Source organism: Mercenaria mercenaria, chromosome 10 (assembly GCF_021730395.1).
Source record: "Mercenaria mercenaria strain notata chromosome 10, MADL_Memer_1, whole genome shotgun sequence".
In the NCBI taxonomy this organism is placed as follows: domain Eukaryota; kingdom Metazoa; phylum Mollusca; class Bivalvia; order Venerida; family Veneridae; genus Mercenaria; species Mercenaria mercenaria.
In genome coordinates this window covers 25,764,092-25,785,481 of record NC_069370.1, presented here as the reverse complement: position 1 = coordinate 25,785,481, position 21,390 = coordinate 25,764,092, and the positions used below count along the sequence as shown (strand labels likewise).

At 36.2% G+C, this 21,390-nt stretch overlaps 1 long non-coding RNA gene across 1 annotated transcript; it reads right to left on the bottom strand.

The window, feature by feature from the left end:
* Positions 1-3,785: 3,785 nt before the first annotated feature.
* On the bottom strand, positions 3,786-21,352 carry LOC128559838 (uncharacterized). The gene is made up of 2 exons (XR_008372672.1): positions 21,214-21,352; positions 3,786-5,506 (listed from the first exon to the last, which is right to left on the bottom strand). It is a non-coding gene; the product is annotated as an uncharacterized LOC128559838 (long non-coding RNA).
* Between the last annotated feature and the right edge of the window lie 38 nt (positions 21,353-21,390).

Sequence of the window (21,390 nt, the reverse complement as noted above, 5' to 3'; positions counted from 1 at the left end):
ACAGTGATTCACCTATCACAGGATATACATGTAATACAGGTGCAGTGTCATTCCAAACTGCAACCACTGTTCACAGTAACCTAACCTTACCTTTTAAGAACTATTTACAAACTTCAAACAAATTTAATAACTGCTTATCCTTTATTGGGTAGGTATTGGTGGGATCCTAGCAAGAACGAAATAAACCTTTCAAATTGAAAAATAGATACTGCATTTAAGCGGGTTCAAGATTTTGCACATTAGATAGAGATACATTGTAGACACTAAAATTTTCTTCAACGACAGAAATACATATTACATTAAATAAAGTCTAGAAATTACCGAAAATGATTTTACAAATGTGAAATTTATGATAGTTATGTTAATATTAACAAGAAACATGGAAATTCCATGAAAACCAGGTTTTCAAACTTTGCATCATGCCAACAGGTACTTAAAACAAGAGCTGTCGGACGACAGCGCGCTTGACTATTCGAAGAATTGATGGAAGAATGGGGTCAAAATATTACCACAGATTTTCAGACAAAAGAAAAAATAGATCAGACAAACAATGTTCCTGTATTTGTGGATTTGGAAAAGTCTTGCACTAAATGGCAATGTGTGACCATGACGGTAATGAAGTGTTCAAAGTTTCAAAGTCATATATAAACAGTTTAGACAAAATATGGAATAGTATGAGAAACTTATTTCTATGTGAAAAAGGGCTAAACTGAGTTAAAGTTCTTGGCCTAGTTATGAAGTCTTGCCTACATAATGTAGACTGTGATGGTGAAACAAGTTAGTGGTCAAAGTTTCAAGGCCATATGACAAACAGGTTAGGCAAAATATGGACTGGTATGAAAAATTTAACTGATTTCCAAGTCCAAAAAGGGCCATAATTCAGCCAAAATAGTTGACAGAGTTATGAACTCTTGCCTATAGATGGAAATCATGTTGATAAACAAGTGTTCAAAATTTCAAAGCCACATGTCAAATAGTTTTGACAAAATGCTGACTTGTAGGAAGAACTGAACCAATTTCAAAGTTCAACAAGAGCTGTCCGTAAGACAGCGCGCTCCACTATTCGGGGATTTGACAGTAAAATGAATATGTCTGAATAAGAGACCTCTACTATAAAAGGAAGATACATCAAGTGGCATAATTCCATCAAATACACAAATTAGTGTTATTAGGATTGTTACAACAAATGCAGATGATGATGGTAAAGATACATTTTGAGTTTCAAGTCATTATCTTATATAGTACCAAAGTTATGTCCAGAAAATGAAGTTTGTTAAAAAAATGTAAGTGTAAAAGGGGCATAATTTGGTCAAAAATACAAATCAGAGTTATGGGGATTGTTACCACACATGCAGATGATGGAAATAAAGATACATTTTAAGTTTCAAGTCATAATCTTATACTGCATTAAAGTAATATCCAGAAAGCAAATATTGCAAAAAAAAATTAAGTACAAAAGGGGCATAACTCTGTCAAAAATACAATAAGAGTTATGGGGTATGTAACCACACATGCAGATGATGATTATAAACAAATATTTTTAATTTCAAGTCATTATCTTTTAAAGTACCAGAGATATGTCTATTAATAAAGCTTTCCAAAAAAATTTAACATGAAAATAATTCCAAGTATAACTCCTTGGTGACCTTGACCCTGGGTATAATGGACCCAGCCCCTGCATATACACTTCGTTCTGTCTACTCTATAGGGCTTCAGCCACTGTTTATATTCGTCTTTTGTCTCCCGCTTACTTGAGTAAACATGTTTATTTTTCTTACTCATTTTAATTCACTGGAAACACTCGCAAATAGCTAAAAATTGCGAGTTATTATTCCCCGTACATTTTTAAACGGAAACGGAAACATGCAAACGGTGATATAGTAGAAATAGCACTCTGTAAATATCGATAAAGTGTGGCTGTAGACCACTATAATAGCATACGAGTGACCCGATCCTGCAATTTCACGAATTTATTTTCATTTTCTCAGATTTATTTTAAGCCTTAAATTCTTTTTGCAAAGCAAAGTTACGGAAAGAATATTTTCAAGGAGTGAAAGGTCAAATTCAAGGAGTTTTTTTCCAAAATTCAAGTACTTTTCCAGGTTTTTTAGGGGTTTTGTCATTTTCAAGGAGTTTTCAAGGACTACCATTGAATTCAAGGACTTTTTAAGGCCTGTGCGAACCCTGTACATGTATAAGCAATAGTAACAAAGATATGACAGAAAAACAAAGGTTGCCGAAAAACTTTAACCTTAAAAATAACCTAAGTATAACAGCTTGGTGACCTTGACCTTGGGTATAATGGGCTCATCCCCTAAACTTATATTGTTTGTATACTGGACAATGTTTATGTGAAGTTACAGTAAGATATAAGCAACAGTAACAAAGATACGACAGAAAAACAAAGGTTGCCGAAAAACTTTAACTAAGAAGGGTCACGCCGACGCAGACACCGACGCCAGTTGTATAGCCCCCCTATTCTCCAAATAGTGGAGCTAAAAAGGGCTATAATTCAGCCAAAATAGTTGTCAGAGTTATATACTCTTGCCTTCAGATGGAAATCATGATGATAAGCAAGTGCTCAAAGTTAAAAAGCCATAATTTTTATGTCAAATAGTTTTGACAAAACGTGGACTTGTACGAAAACAGAACCAATTTCCAAGTCCAAAAAGGGCCATAATTAAGCCAAAATAGTTGACAGAGTTATGTACTCTTGCCTATAGATGGAGACTATTGTACTGAACAAGTGGAAACAGTTTCAAAGCCATATGTCAAACACTTTACACAAAATATGAGCTGGTACGAAAAAACTTAACCAAGATTTCTAAGTCGAAAGGGGCCATAATTCAGCCAAAATCCTTGATGGAGTTATGTACTCTTGCCTAACTGGACATGGTGATGGTAAACAAGTGTTGAAAGTTTCAAAGCTTTACCTCAAAAGACTTTGTCAAAATGTGGACCGGTACGAAAAACTTAACCAAGGTGTGACGCAGACGCCGACATCGACGCAAACGCCGTGGTGAGTAGGATAGCTCTACTTATTCTTCGAACAGTCAAGCTAAAAATGGTCATGTTCTATTATACGTAATTATATCACACTGCATCCAATCATGCCATTCAGAAGTACAGGTATAAGAAAAGTACATGTGTCACTGTCCTATGTAATTTATGATTCTTTGATAAAAGCTACCTAAACACAAAGTTTGCTGTCAATAAGTGATACTAAGCATAAACCATTAACACTAACCCAAAATACAATCCAAAGACAGTTCTTATAATTTATTTAAAGCTTTAAACATGAAACCAGAGATAAAACTTTAATTAAGAATAAGATGCAGATGCGGACGCTGACATTGGGTCGAGGTCAGCTCTCCATAGTCAAACTAAAAATGAAATACCAGTAAGTATTTTATAGTGCAAATAATACAGTTTAGCTTGTATAAAAATTAGAGGTCCGTAGTATTACCGGTATACCAGTAACCGTGGTACCATCTTCCCGTGGTACGATACCGCGGTACCATCGGGGAATACAATGTAACGGTATTTTATCAACATTATCCCTACTTCTGTTTATTTTTAATTTACATTGTCTATGTAGCCTATCTAACAGCAAATGACACCATGCATGATTTTCCGATTTATATCTCTAGAATTCCCATGCTAATATTATTAGTTTCCAAAAATAACTACCCAATGGTACAATTGAACATGCATGATCGACCGTGTGATCCCCAATCAAAACCTTCGAAAACCTCCGGATTATTCTGTATAGATGGATGACGTCATTACTTTGAGTCTGGTAAATTCGGTGAGTCCCGACTTCTTGTTTAAATGATGATAGTTTAAAATATCCCAGTATGTATTTGCATGTATTCAAAAAGAAACAAATAGTATGGAAAAAGTCGAGTCGAAATTTATTACTTTTTGTTTGAAAACAATTTGATGAAGCCTTCATACTATTTGTAAACATTACTGGTTTATCAAACGGGTGCACGAATCGAATTTCAAACAAGCGCGACCTATATACATGTGACCTAGTGCTTCCCTAGAGACAATATGGCGTCTTCCGACGAATACATGTTGGTAAAAAATACTAAGGGTCATTAATCTAACTAGTCATTAGTCAAGTTATTATTCCAGTGTATTTTTTTCTTTAATTCTAGTCAAATAACTAGTCTTCGTTGTTGCTCATAATAAATTAAGTCTTTCCGAGAGTTTTTCAATATTTTTATGACCACTACCATAGCTGTAAGTCTTAGGATAAAAATGGTGGTATACCGTGGTAATTAAGAAAAAACCGTGGTATACCGCGGTATTTTTTTCAAGGCGGTACCCAGCCCTAATAAAAATGTCACAACAGAAGCACTTGTGTAATACAGAACAGGTAGGATTAGTAAAGGCACAATTATATTGATCTCTATTTCCTATGCCTACATTAGAAAGCAAAGTGTTAATGTATCTCATGTGTACACTTTTGTTTTGTATGTTTTTAAATTAATTGTAATGAAAAATAAGATGCTTTATCATTATACACTTTTATAACTTATACATGCACATTATACATGCACATTATACCACATAACATCAAGTACACAGTCAATGTTGTGTTAAGCCTCAAGGTATTTGTTGTCTTACATTCAAGTCACATCATCATGATCATAGGGAAACACCCTAATCTTGTCATGTTTAACTTCTACATTGTAAATGGGAACAAAAAACAACATCTTTTTATGAGAAATCACAAATGAAAGTGAAACCTTAATTTTTGAACTAGACATTGTGCTCATAGGACACAGATGTCCCCACATACTGTGCCATCCTCTATACTGCAAAAACTATCAAAGGGCCATAAGAGGTAAAAAAAAGTCTCGGAAAAAATTCCTTCAGGTTTTTTTCCCCACTTTTGGTTGAAGGGGGTCAGTGCCTTCAGCTGGGGGAAAAGTTTGACTCAAATGAGCTGAAAGGGGAATTTTTGTGGCATGTTTGATTCCATATTATGGCCCAAAAACAGTTTCAGTTTTCCTTTTTGCACTTCTGACCAAAGTGACCAGGTGTTACTGAAAGTTACCACAGGTTACCAAAGACATAGAGAGGTTACCTAGTTACTAGAAATACAGCCTGTAGTTTTTCTTTTTTGCACTTCTGACCAAAGCAGGGTTTTTCCTTGACGCAAAATTTTGTGCGTTCTTGCACACTGATTTTCAAAATATCCCTCAAAATAATTCTGAACGAGTCATTGATGGCGCAACTTAATTACCGGTCAAAATAGCAGCTTTGCGAATTTCGTACTCAATATTGTAAAAAAGGTACTGATTCGCGTGTAGTTACGAAGTAGTAAGGTAGACTGCGTTCTAGATTTAATTATCAGATAAACCTATACGTCTCTAATCTCTTTATATACCGTAAACCTTTCAACAAAAATGGCTCACTAACAAAAGATGACTTGTTTTCTGTCTTCTGCACATGAGGAGGCCCTGTCACTGCCTCGTCCTCAAACAAACACAATCTACAAACATTAAATGGCAAGATGAAATGCAGGCCTTGTATTATCACTCGTATCGGCCTGCGAAAATTTTCTCCACAGACACTTACTCGGATGCACCCAAATGGTTGAAATTGTTGTCCGATTTTAAGAACCAGAGGGCCAAGATGGCCCTAGGTCGCTCCCCTGAGAAACATACAATAACAGTGTAAACATGTTTGACATAGTGATTTCATGGAAACAAATATTCAGACCAATTTTCATTAAGATTGGATCAAAAATGTGGTCTGTTAAGTGTAAACAAGCATTTTCTTCAATTTGACCTAGTGACCTAGTTTTTGAGCTAAGATGACCTACATTCAAATTTGACCTAGATTTGATCAAGGCAATCATTCTGACTAAATTTCATCAACCTTGATTGAAAAATACATCCTCTATCGCATACAAAACTTTTTCTTTGATATATCCTAGCGACCTAGTTTTTGACCTCAGATGACCCATATTCAAACTTGACCTTAATTTCATCAAGGCTAGCATTCTGACCAAATTTCATGAAGATAAACTGAAAGATACAGTCTCTATTGCATACACAAGGTTTTTCTTTGATTTGACCCTAGTGACCTAGTTTTTGACCACAGATGACCCATATTCTAACATGACCTAGATTTTGTCAAGGCAATCGTTCTGACTAAATTTTCTGATTATCCAGTGTAAAATGCAGCCCCTATTGCATACACAAGATTTTTCTTTAATTTGACCGGGTGACCTAGTTTTTGACCACAGATGACCCATATTCAAACTCAACCTAGATTTCATATAGACAAACATTCTGATTAAATTTCATGAAGATCCGGTGTAAAATGCAGCCCCTATTGCATACACAAGATTTTTATTTGATTTGACCTAGTGACCTAGTTTTTGATCCAGAGTGAACCCATATTCAGACATGACGTAGATTTTATCAAGGCAATCATTCTGACCAAAATTCATGACGATCAATTGAAAAATACAGCCTCTATCGCATACACAAGGTTTTTCTTTGATTTGACCTAGTGACCTATTTTTTGACCCCAGATGACCCATTTTCGAAACTGGCCTAGATTTTATCAAGGTAATCATTCTGACAAAATTTTTCCCTACGGCCAGTAATAACAAGAGGACCATGATGGTCCTGAATCGCTCACCTATCCCCACATGACCCAGTGTTCAACTGAGTATGACGTCGTTATTTCTATTATTTGACAAAGTGACCTAGTTTTTGAGCACATGTGACCTAGATATCATCAAGATAAAAAATTCTGACCAATTTTCATGAAGATCCATTGAAAAATATGGTCTCTAGAGAGGTCACAAGGTTTTTCTATTATTTGACCTAATGACCTAGTTTTTGAAGGCACGTGACCCACTTTTAAGCTTGACCTAGATATCACCAAGGTGAACATTCTCACCAATTTTCATGAAGATCTAGTGAAAAATATGGCCTCTAGAGAGGTCACAAGGTTTTTCTATTTTTCGACCTACTGACCTAGTTTTTGACCGCACATGACCCAGTTACGAACCTGACCTAGATATCATCAAGTTATACATTCTCACCAATTTTCATGAAGATCCATTGAGAAATATGGCCTCTAGAGAGGTCACAAGGTTTTTTCTATTTTTAGACCTACTGACCTAGTTTTTGACCCCATGTGACCCACTTTCGAATTTGACTTAGATATCATCAAGATGAACATTCTGACCAATATTCATGAAGATCTCATGACAAATATGGCCTCTAGAGAGGTCACAAGGTTTTTCTATTTTTAGATCTACTGACCTAGTTTTTAAACCAACGTGACCCAGTTTCGAACTTGACCTAGATATCTTCAAGGTAAACATTCTGACCAATTTTCATGAAGATCCATTGAAAAATATCGCCTCTAGAGAGGTCACAAGGTTTTCCTATTTTTAGACCTACTGACCTAGTTTTTGACTGCATGTGACCCAGTTTCGAACTTGACCTAGATATCATCAAGGTGAACATTCTGACCAATTTTCATGAAAATCCATTGAGAAATACGGCCTCTAGAGAGGTCACAAGGTTTTTCTATTTTTAGATCTACTGACCTAGTTTTTGACCCCACATGACCCAGTTTCGAACTTGACCTAGATATCATCAAGGTGAACATTCTGACCAATATTCATGAAGATCTCATGAAAAATATGGCCTCTAGAGAGGTCACAAGGTTTTTCTATTTTTAGATCTACTGACCTAGTTTTTAACCCCACGTGACCCAGTTTCGAACTTCACCTAGATATCATCAAGATGAACATTCTGACCAATTTTCATGAAGATCCATTGAGAAATATGGTCTCTAGAGAGGTCACAAGGTTTTTCTATTTTTAGACCTAATGACCTAGTTTTTGACCCTACGTGACCCAGTTTCGAACCTGACCTAGATATCATCAAGATAAACATTCTGACCAACATTCATGAAGATCTCATGAAAAATATGGCCTCTAGAGAGGTCACAAGGTTTTTCTATTTTTAGACCTACTGACCTAGTTTTTGACCCCACGTGACCCAGTTTCGAACTTGACCTAGATATCATTAAGGTGAACATTCTGACCAATTTTCATGAAGATCTTTTGAAATATATGGCCTCTAGAGAGGTCACAAGGTTTTTCTATTTTTAGACCTACTGACCTAGTTTTTGACGGCACGTGACCCAGTTTCGAACTTGACCTAGATATCATCAAGATGAACATTCTGACCAACTTTCATAAAGATCCCATGAAAAATGTGACCTCAAGAGTGGTCACAAGCAAAAGTTTACGGACGCACGACGGACGACGGACACCGCGCGATCACAAAAGCTCACCTTGTCACTTTGTGACAGGTGAGCTAAAAAAGTTACAAAATAATCTATTTATAGTAACAACAAAAGGACGTAATTCTAAACAAGAGCTTGTCGAACACGAAATGTCCCCCTTGATGCATGCAGTAATTGCATGAAGAACAGAAATTATATGCTCGCTGTAAACAAAAGTTTTACCATTCTGGTTTAATCTGACCTTGACCTTTAACCCATTAACCTAACAAGAGATTACAGAGTGATCTTGGCGCCATCCACTGAGCCATTTTTGAATGTTCCTAATTTCAAGCCTAGCTCAAGGTCAAAATCAAGGTCAAATTTCATTTCCGTACAAAACAATGTGTATGTGGTCCAAATTTGAAAGCTGTGGCTTGAGAAATGTGAAAGCAGGTCACTAGTTCAATTTCAAGGTCGATGTTCATTTCGGTAGACAGAACTATGCATGTGCTTCAAATTTGGAGGCTGTAGCTTGAGAAATGTGGAAGTAGGTAAAAGGTAAAAATCAATGTCAAATTTCAATTCAGAACACAAAAATATGCATGCGCTTCAAATTTGAAGCCTGTAGCTTGAGAAATGTGAAAGTAGGTCACTAGGTCAACCTCAAGATCAAAGTTCATTTCGGTACACAAAACTATGCATGTGGTTCAAATTTGAAGGCTGTAGCTTGAGAAATGTGAAAGTAGGTCATTAGGTCAAAATCAAGGTCAAATTTTATTTCGGAACACAAAACTATGCAAGTTGTCCAAATTTGAAGCCTATACCTTCAGAAATGTGAAAATAGGTCACTAGGTCAATCTCAACATCAAAGTTCATTTCAGTATACAAAACTATGCTTGTGGTTCAAATTTGAAGGCTGTAGCTTGAGAAATGTGAAAGTAGGTCACTAGGTCAAAATCAAGGTCAAATTTTATTTTGGAACAAAAAACTATGCATGTGGTCCAAATTTGAAGCCTGTACCTTCAAAAATGTGAAAGCAGGTCACTAGGTCAATAACAAGGTCAAAGTTTTTTTTGGTACACAAACCTATGCATGTGGTCCAAATTTGAAGGCTGTAGCTACAGAAATGTGAAAGTAGGTCACTAGGTCAAGATCAAGGTCAACTCATGTCACAGTTTATCTTGCCACTCAAAACTATACATGTGGTCCAAATTTGAACGATGTAAGTTATGGACATGAAGATTCTAAGTTTTTCCCTATTTAAGTCTATATGAACCATATGACCCCTGGGGCGGGGCCATATTTAACCCTAGAGGGATAATTTGAACAAACTTGGTAGAGAACCACTAAATGATGCTACATTACAAAATATCAAAGCCATATATAGTCTTTGTGGTTTGGACAAGAAGATTTTCAAAGTTTTTCCCTATATAAGTCTGTGCAAACCATGTGACCCCCAGGGCAGAGCCATATTTGACCCTAGGGGAATAATTTGAACAATCTTAGTAGATGACCACTAGATGATACCATATACAAAATATCAAAGCCCTAGGCCCTGTGGTTTTGGACAAGAGGTTTTTCAAAGTTTTTTTCCAATATAAGTCTATATAAACCATGTGACCCCCGGGGTGGGGCCATATTTGACCCCAGGGAAATAATCAGAAAGATCTTGGTAGAGGACCACTAGATTTTGCTACATACCAAATATCAAAGCCCTAGGCCCTATGGTTTTGGACAAGAAGATCAGAAACCGTTTAACTGTTCCTGGGCAATGTGACCTTGACCTTTCAGGCCCTTTCCCAGAAATTTTTTAAGGCGCTGGGGTAAAGTTTGCGTGGCGGGATAAGGGGTGGGTGCGGGAGGGGTTGGCCCTCCCGTGTTCGATTTTTTTTAAAGAAATCAAACCCAAATGGTGCTTTTTTAAGTATACTATATGCAAAAAAACACAACAACATGTATTTCATTACTTCTACATTTTCACATAATTATATATGATATACACTACACAGATGTCCACTTCTTTTATAAGTATTTTCGAACAACACATAGGTCCTTCCACTTCTTTTGTACTAACACTAACAACACATAGGCCCTTTGACCTAATGACCTCAAAATCAATAGGGGTCATCTGCTGGTCATGGCCAACCTAACTATCAATTTTCCTGACACTAGGCCCAAGCGTTCTTGAGTTATTGCCTGGAAACCATTTTACTGTTCCTGGTCACTGTGACCTTGACCTTTGACATACTGACCTCAAAATCAATAGGGGTCATCTGCTGGTCATGACCAACCTCCCTATCAACTTTCGTGACCCTAGACCTAAGCGGTCTTGAGTTATCATCCGGAAATCGTTTTACTGTTCAGGGTCACTGTGACCTTGACCTTTAACATACTGACCTCAAAATCAATAGGGGTCATCTGCTGGTCATTACCAACCTCCCTATCAACTTTCATGATCCTAGGCCCAAGTGTTCTTGAGTTATCATCCGGAAACCGTTTTACTATTCAGGGTCACTGTGACCTTGACCTTTGACATACAGACCTCAAAATCAATAGAGGTCATCTGCTGGTGATGACCAACCTCCCTATCAACTTTCATGATTCTAGGCCCAAGAGTTCTTGAGTTATCATCCGGAAACAGATTGGTCTACTATCCGACCGACCAACATCTGCAAAACAATATACCCCTCCTTCTTCGAAGGGGGGCATAAAAAGTGTGCCTCATGGTGGTGAACATTTGTGAAAGTTGCATCAAAATCCCTCCATGCATGAAGAAGAAATGCTCCGGACAAAGTCATTCTTGAATTTGACCTTTGACCTCTAAGTATGACCTTGACCTTAGACCTAGGGCCCGGGATTTGCGCATAACATGTTGGCTCATCCAGGGGAATGTTTGTGCCAACTGATATTTAAATCCTGTTTTGCATGACAAAGTTATAGACCGGACAGGAAAAAAATCCTATTGACCTTTGATCTCAAAGTATGACCTTGACCTTTAAGCTAAGGTTCTGGGTGTTGAGCATGACATGTCGTCTCATCATAGGGAATATTTATGCCAAGTAATATTGTAATCCCTTGATGGATGACAGAGTTCTGGACCGGACAGGAAAAAAAAACTATTGACCTTTGGCCTCCAGTTGTGACCTTCATCTTTGAGCTAGGGGTCCGGGTTTTGTGCATGACATGTTGTCTCATCATGGGGAACATTTGTGCCAAGTAATATCAAAATCCCTTCATAGATGGCAGGGTTATGGACTGGACAGGAAAAAAGCCGTATGGACCTTTGACCCCCAATTGTGACCTTGACCTTGGAGCAAGGGCTCAGGGATTTGCGCATGACATGTTGTCTCATCATGGAGAACATCTGTGCCAAGTAATATTGAAATCTCTTAATGAATGACAGAGTTATAGACCGGACATGAAACAGACCCTGTTCATGCCATGTTAACATTTGACGGCTAGTGTTACCTTGACCTTTGAGCTAGGGATCTGAAAATTGTGCATGACACATCGTCTTATTATGAGGTACAATTGTGCCAATTGATATTAAAATCATGGATGAGAGAGTTATGGACCGGACAGGAAAAAAGCCCTGTTGACCTTTGACCTCCAATTGTGACCTTGACCTTCGAGCTAGGGGTATACTTTAAGGTGATAAAAGCATTTAATAAACTAGTATTGACCACTGACCAGTCTAAGTATATTGTCCAGAACTGAGCCTGACCAGGACACATTGCCAAGGACCAAAACTGAATCGACCAGTATTGACCACTAATCCACTATACTTTTTAACAAACAAAATTTTATATTATTCAGATTGCTTTATAATTTTTACATTACTGTTACAGCTTGTTCTAATCTGTGAATGTGCATTGTGTAAAAGTGTTGAATAAACCAGTATTGACCACCCAAGAGTGAACAAAGTATTGAATCGACCAGTATTGACCGGTATTGAGACTATTGACCGGTTTTAACCAGTATTGACCGCCGGCCTGGTCAATACTCATATTGACCGGTTTTTTGCCAAGATTGTTTTGCACATGACACGTCGTCTCATCATGGGAGACATTTGTGTCAAGTAATATTAAAATCCCTTCATGGATGAAAGAGTTATGGACCAGACACGAAACAGACCCTGTTCATGCCATGTTAACATTTGACTGGTAAGTGTGACGTTGACCTTTGAGCTAGGGGTCTGAAAGTTGTGCAGGACACATTGTCTTATTATGAGGTACAATTGTGCCAAGTGATATTTAAATCCCTTCACGGATGGGAGAGTTATGGACCGGACAGGAAAAAAGCCCTGTTGACCTTTGACCTCCAATTGTGACCTTGATCTTTAAGCTAGGGATCTAGGTTTTGCGCATGACACGTCGTCTCATCATGGGGAACATTTGTGCCAAGTAATATTAAAATCCCTTGATGGATAAAAGAGTTATGGACCGGACATGAAATTGCGGACGGACGGAATGACAGAATGACGGAAAAGCACATACCTATAGTCCCCGAAACTGGTTTTCAACCAGTAGGGGACTAATAAATTGGGCATAATAATATATTAATAAACTTTGATAATGTGGCAGTTGAGTCCAATAAGTCCAGGTGTGTTCAAAGATAATCCGTCATAAAATTATGTAGGGGCTATACTGCAAAGTAATTATTAGTAACCTGTACTGGAAAATATACAGTGTCTATTGTATTGAGGTCAACTGCCACATTATCTAAGCAGGGCGTCCGCGGCCTATCACATTTGGAGCCACTGGCTCAAACTTTGACTGAAGTGGCTCAAAAAAATCTCGAGTGGCGAAACATCATGGCTCCACATATAGTTTCATTTTTTTCCCCCACGTTGTTATTGTGTATACAGTATTTGATCCGGAAGCGTGGTTCCCGTTTCGCGCTTCTCGTCAGATATTCTCCCGGGTAGATAAAACCGATAGCAAGTAATCAGCTGATGCGACGACGCATGTTTTGACAGTTGTGTATATACTATATTACATAATGTTGTGACATGTGTGTGCGAGTTAACTGGAGCAGGGGAGACGGATGCGATCAGTTACTAAAGAAAGCACGTTTTCAATGGAAATGTTTTAAGTATCCGCTGATGTTTATTTTGATTGATCCAATTATCGATGACCAAACCAAGTTTATTGATCAATGAGCGGCGACCCATTTGTTTTAAATGGCTGTTTTCCACGCTGTTTTCCCCCGACAGTTTTTTTTTCGGTTCTTTGTACGAGATAAACTAAATCAGATAATGTTTACGGTAATTGCGCTAATTACATGTATCCGACATTTTTAAATAATTTCAAACTTTTCTTTCAATTTCCGCCGTGTTTTGTAATTTTAGCATGACACCTTGTGTCAGTTTTGTTGTTAACAGTTTGATCTCGGTTGGAGTTTATACTCGATATTTAATTACTTAGTATCGTAATATCTATGATTTTTATATTTCTTTCAGCAAAATAATGTTAAATTTACATGAAATTAAAATTGTATAAGGAAAAATCAACAACAAACAAACACTCGATCTTTATCGGAATGTAACAGCAATCTTAAATTTTAGCGTAGACAATTAGCGCGGAGAGTAGTTTCCCTTTACCGAAATGGCGAAAATCGTAAATAAACTTACTTTGAAGTTGAAAAATTGTGTATACCTGTGACTACTACGCGCTCACGATTTGGGGGGGAGGGTGTCCCGGAGGTCAATAAATCTGCACATTTTACATGAGTATCAACAGTATATTCAGTAATATGATGAAAGTATAATGACATTTATTGAAAATGTATTCAGATTTGCACTAGAAGAAACTTGCTATGAATTCAAATGAAAAACAAACAAACAGAACACTATAATTCCTGTATGTTTATATAACATGCTTATGATTAATAAATACATACTGTCTGATTTATGATTGCAGTCATTATTTTTGTCTTGCAAGTTTTCTTTATTAGAAATATCATAAAATGTTAGGTTCTGCATAAAGACTGTATTGCAAACCATGTAGTAAACAATGCAGTAACTTACAAAAGAGACATTTATAACCAAAAACTATGGAAATATACCTTTTGTTTGTTGTAGACAAAGGTGTGCAACGCGCAAAATGCACCCTGTCCCATGTTTAACATAGACAAGATTACTGTCGCTGAGTGGCTGCTTTTTAATTTCTGACTTTTGCAGCCACCGCTTGACCGTCACAATATAAAACAAACTGTATATGTCGGATTAGTTCGACTAATGTTTAACAGTACCCTGCACTTTCAAGAGTTCTCGAAAAATCCCTATAAATGCACATCTTTCTGTTTAAAAGAGTCTGTTGATAGTTGAAAGTTGATATATGATGAATATGATATGATATGATATAATTTTGTATCATCATTGATAAAAAGACTTAAAATTGTTATTTATTAATTTGTTATAAGAAAATATAAAACACAAAAGATATGACATTTACATACTGATAGATAGTAAGTGTAACAAGTATTATGTTGTTTATTTTATACACATATCCCTTCTTTATGCATACAAAACAGACCACGGCTTCAAAAAAATGGATTGGCTCCAAGTGGCCCTAAAATTTTGAAAGTGGCTAAACTGGTGGCTCCAACTTTTACAAGAGGGCCATGATGGCCCTATATCGCTCACCTGTTATCATTGCACTTAAGGACAAGTCTTCAAGGTCAAAAGATCATAATAGAAATCAATCAAAAGAATTATGAGAAAATATAGTTGAAATTTTCTTTAAGTAACTTTAAAAACAAGATTTGAAAACTTGTTGTAGAGGTCCACTAGGCAATGCTACATGTCAAATATCTAAGCTCTTCTGGTTTATTTTTAGAAAATTTTGAAGATTTTTCTATGTACAATCAAGTAACCCCATGGGGCAGGGTCAATTTGACCCCAGGGGTCATGATCTGAATAAACTTTGTAAAAGTCTAATAGGCAATGCTACATGTCAAATATCTAAGATCTAGGCCTTCTGGTTTATTTTTAGAATTTTTTAAAAAGATTTTCCTATGTAAAATCAAGTGACCCCTGGGGCGGAGTCAATTTTGACCCCGTGGGACCAGGTTTGAACAAATTTTGTAGAGGTCCACTAGGCAATGCCACATGTCAAATATCTAGTCTCTAGGCCTTCTAGTTTATTTTTAGAAAATTTTTGAAGATTTTCCTATGTAAAACCAAGTGACCCCTGGGGCGGGGTCAATTTTGACCCAGGGGGTCATGATATGAACAAATTTTGTAGAGGTCCACTAGGTAATGCTACATGTGAAATATCTAAGCTCTAGGCCTTCTGGTTTATTTTTAGAAAACTTTTGAAGATTTTCCTATGTAAAGTCAAGTGACCCCTAGGGCGGGGTCAATTTTGACCCCCGGGTCATAATTTGAACAACTTTACTAAAGGTCCACTAGGCAATGCTACATGTCAAATATCTAAGCTCTAGGACTTCTGGTTTTTGAGAAGAAGATTTTTTAAATATTTTCCTATGTAAAATCAAGTGACCCCTGGGGTGGGGTCAATTTTGACCCCGGGGGCCATGATTTGAACAAATTTTGTAAAGGTCCACTAGGCAATGCTACATGTGAAATATCTAAGCTCTAGGCCTTCTGGTTTATTTTTAGAAATTTTTTGAAGATTTTCCTATGTAAAATCAAGTGACCCCTGGGGCGGGGTCAATTTAGACCCCGGGGTCATGATTTGAACAATTTTAGTAGAGGTCCACTAGGCAATGCTACATGTCAAATATCTAAGCTCTAAGGCTTCTGGTTTTTGAGAAGAAGATTTTTTAAGATTTTCTTATGTAAAATCAAGTGACCCCTGGGGCCGGGTCAATTTTGACCCCAGGGTCATGATTTGAACAAATTTGGTAGAGGTCCACTAGGCAATGCTTCACACCAAATATCTAAGCTCTAGGGCTTCTGGTTTTTGAGAAGAAGATTTTTAAAGTTTTTCCTTTCGGTTGCCATGGCAACCAGTGTTCTGCATGGAATTCAATTCTTTGAACAATTTTGAAAGGGGGCCATCCAAGGAACATCCCTATGAAGTTTCATCAAAATTGGCCTGTTGGTTTAGGAGGAGATGTTGTTTAAAGGAAAGTGTGGACGGACGGACGGACGGACGGACGGACGGACAGACGGACGGACGGACGGACGGACGGACGGACGCCGGACGGTGAGCGATCACAATACCTCACCCTGAGCACTTTGTGCTCAGGTGAGCTAAAAATCCAAGCGGACGCCCTGCTAAGCTTATTAATACACTTATTTTGTTTTTTAACCAGATACAATGATAATCGGCATGGAAGTGACTGTCTAATAATCAATTAACCGACATTAAGTGAAAGAAACTGTTTGTGAAAACGTCCCTTGTATCTCTTAATGGCTACCAAATGTGTGGAAAACATAAATACCCTATTAAAGGATTAATTATGATTAAAAAAAAGCTTTTTTTTTTTCACAACATAATTTAACCTTCTTTTGTTTAATCTTTAATCTTTATTTCAGCCAGTTCGAATCCTCATGATTTATTTTGTGTTCCTCAGTTAATTACGTTTCGAAAGAAAATGTAACCAAACAGTTGAACGTTGGTATCTGTAAACCATTTAGTTCCAAGTTTAAGGTGAATGCTGATAAAAGTCTTATTTGTTATTTCATTTTCAACAAAATTTTAAATGCAAATAACTCTTAATCTCTAGAAAAACGGAGGTCCGTAACCCTCGAAAACCCCTAACAGGCTTGTCAAGACAGGGGTGTAAAATTCTTTTTCACACCACTCGCCCTGCAGGACTAGTAGCTGGTAAAATCTACTCGCCCTTAGTGGACAGTCACTCGCCCTAATAATTGACATTTTTAATACTGTCACGTTTTATGGAAGAAGTATTATGTACAAGCAAATTTCAAACATAATACATAGCTCGTACACTACGTTTCCTTTTTGATTATCTTAAATTTCCTTTTCACACCAGATATTTTTCTTTCACTAATTTTGTCATCTCCACCATCAAGTTGCTTTCCATAATAACTGCATCGACAGTAAAAATAATCACAGTCTAACCCCTACTGTAGTTTCCCAAAGTGTCAGGAAAGTATTAAACATCAGTTATTTTCATTTTCTCAAGACTTATTTCCCGAAAAATAATTATTTTGAAAAGTGTCCTAAAAATATGGACACAATAATCATCATCCACCTACCCGTCTTGAAAGCGAAAAAAAAATGTTGACGGTCATCGGTAATTATTCTGTTGATAAACTAAGTAAAAGGCCTGTTTTCATCATCAATTAACATCCTCTCAAAGAGCTAAAAGAAGTGTGTCGGTATCATGACATCTGAAGTGGAGATCAAAGCGCTATTGTTGCACGAGATTGTCATGGCATTACGTCATATTACAGTTTTCGCGCCATGTGACCCATTTGCCCTCAAGGAATTTACATTATCGTTTGAGAAGAATATTTTATAAAAAAAATATGTACAAAGATTCATTTAAAACTATTAAAAACCGCAACAACCACATTTCTTTTTACGTCCACGAGGTCACGTAACCTATTCCGTCGCACTAACAGAAACCTTTTTACCAAAAAAAAAAAATCGTTTTACTCAATGTATTTAAATAACTGCCGCTTTTTCATTATTTAAGATTTTTTAATTCTGTTTTTTGTTCCTTCTGGTCAAAAGTCCGAATTTTATGCCCATAGTATGTATCACTTATTTTCTCTTAGAAAGAAATCAGTAATTAAGATCGTGCTGTTTCAAATTTAACAAATGATTATATGAAAATTCGACCGTTTTCATACAAATTTGCTTACATTTCCTTCGATATTTTATTGAAATCTTAGTAGAATTCAAATTGTATTACTTCTCAAGCGATGTTGAAAAACTGAAGCGATAATGTTAAAAAATGAATGCACTACGCACGTTTTTTGTGTACTTGTCGATAAACAAAAGTAACAGAGATGTAAATTTGATATTACGATAGGTCGCACGTGCTCTCGGAATGGAAAAATACCGGCATGACGTTTTGATATCTTTACGATTCGCGAGTAAATTCCAGTCAATCAAAGTAGCAACTGAACTATCTCAAAGTTTGTTGAGGTTTTTCAAGATGTAATTTCTGAATTTCATTAAAGCTACGACGTAAAAACCACTCGCCCGATCGGTCGAGTATACAGCGAGATCCACTCGTCCTATCCAGACTTTAACTCGCCAATGCGAGCGGGCGAGTGGAATTTTACACCCCTGCAAGAGGTACGGATCCGTACCTTTAGAATCAGATTCTAGAGGTACAGATCCATACCCCAAGACACTACCTTACTAAAATAAAAGCTTTTTGCTTGAGATTTTTACAAGTAAAATGCATTCAGTATTGAAACATCAATTTGAATTTGTTTTCAGCTTCTGTATCTGTAATATTCGTTGCTGATTTTAAATTTAGACATATTATCGGAGACTTACCTCTGATAAAACTTTTTAAAGGGTAGACATTTTCCAGATGATTAGCCTTCCTCATCTGGCTTATCGGGATGGCTTATTTTATGATCTAATATTTTATAGTTGTCATCCCTTATCTGCATTTTACTGTAACAGTCTTAGGAAAATGAAGACATGAAAAAATCCAAAGTCATAATATACTGGTCAGACATACTTGCTTTAAATTAAACATTAATATTCGTGTAGAAACTTTAAATGGGTTGGAGATGTAAGGCCAAAATGAAAAATTTGTTTGTTTGCTGTCTCCCTACCTACCTACTGAAATGCTGTGCCCCAAAAGTTTTTATTGGATAATGCTGGTCAAATTATTTTTTTTAAGTTGCGATATGACAAGTGCCGCATATATTTCAAGTAAGCAAAATAATATTTATAAGTAAAAATGTTTAAATTGTAGTATTTAATTTTATCCTTTTGTACAACATATATACATTTTGTCTTATTTTTACAGAAGAAATATTCTGTAAGAAACGATCATATATCTAATGGTAAAAGTAAAATCTCCCCACCAAAAAAAAGAAAAAAGTATTGCTTACCTAACTACCCAACTTTAAAAAGTAGGGCCCGGTGACAGCAAACAAAGGCTTTTTTAAATGTGGCCTTAAATTAATTCATATTTTTAAATAAGAGACTTAAATCTTCGAAAATATGATGTGACAGGTGCGAGGAGGTGTCTACCCGGACACCAGTTTCAATAAACAACAGACTGCCGATGACACTGAATTGCAGAAACAAAACACAACTTATACAATCATAAAATGTCAGCAAGGCAAGTTTAACTGTTTATAACGCTTTAATGTCAACATAAATTCATTATCAGAGATGTAATCATTACAAATACTTTGTACATGTACCAGAAAAAGTTCCCAATGGATTTCATTGGGGATTTACTAACAGAAATATGCAGATTAAGTTTTGACATGTCAGAGACAGCAACAGTCAAAAGTGATCACACTATTACAGTGACCAGGTTGGGGAAGGTATTAAATTTAGCAAATTTAGCTATTTATAGCTAATATAGCTACATATGGCTAAAAATTGAACAAAAGAACTGCACGTTTTCATTAATTGCTCTTAAACTGTAAATAGGTGCATATTAGTTACTTGCATATTAACTGAAGTTGGCATTTGTAACATTTTAGAGAAATAAAATAAAATATTTACCGATGCGTTTTTTTCAGAAATAATTTCAATTTATCCTTGCAACACACAAAGTAAATTATCTGATAAGTACACAAAACAAACATTATTTTTCACAATTTTGCTAATTTTCAGCTCTTCTTTCTTAAGCACTCTTAACACATCTATGAAAATATGTTCAGAAAGTTGTGATTTGTGAAAGATCTGTGATATCACACAACATGTTTTAATGCTGGCATGTATAATGTGTAACCAATCCAAGGGAGGTGAAAAGAATTGAATGAAGATTTAAACTTGCACATTTTTCATGGAAATTCCATGCAATAATACAGTTACACATGATTTCCTCCTACCAGCTTAATGTCATATATAAACACTGCATGGACATCACATTGTTGTTAGGCTAAGACAAGTTGTTTTTGTGTTCAGTGTTTGTGTCAACAATAACTAACTGACATTAATTGTAATTAAACAAAATTGTGCATACTTGTAGCATAAGCTAAACGATCAAAATTTTATGTAATATCAAAATACTTTGAAATAGATCTAGTAATGGGCAGAAAACTACCATTCAGGGGATGTTAAACTTTCATTCAATTTACATTGGCCTTAAAGTCACCCTAGGTGTTTAATACAGGCTATTGTGGTTACTGGCACAACTGGGCTTAATTCTCCAATTAAACAAAGCAATTAACAATAACTGCAACGGTAAATATTGTACTTGATTGATCAATTCTATGTAGAAAATTGTGTGGAATAGATGGACACAGTGATAGGATGCTCGTGCTAAAAATATGAGCAAGGGTGAGAAAAATATACATTTCTTTTGTTCACTTTTTAGCCATATGTAGCTATATTAGCTATAAATAGCTAAATTTGCTAAATTTAATACCTTCCCCAACCTGGTGACTATTATTTGGACTATCGGATGATGAAACCAAACATTTAAAATGAAAATTTCTAGATTCGTGTATTGTGCATCTTGAGATCAGTAGTTACTGATATCTACTGAATACTGATGTGTTAACTACAGATTTGTTGATAACACGCCGATTTGTGATGATCTCCTGGACACTGGAACTGTTTTTTTTTTTAAAACAAAATAGAAAATCTGCATTTTTCGAGCTTAATTACAGGAAGCTGCTTTGCCTTATTTCATATCTGTAAAATAAGAAATGGAAAACAACCGATACCGTCAAAGTGAGATTCACAGTGACATCTAAAATTCCATCATACTTTTTTAGCAGATCAGACCATGGTCATGCCAGCACTCGGCAATCTGCGCTAAAAATTTACTTTATTATCTAATATTTACCTCCATGTAAGAAAATCCAGTCTTGATACACAAGACAAAATAAATAAATAACATTGGACCGGTTTTTGGTCCCATAATTTCCTCAGATTTCACGAAATATCTGCTAAATCCTTTCAACACTGGGCGAAATGCAAATTGATCAACAGAGAAAATGGCGACGTGACGTCATACCTCATT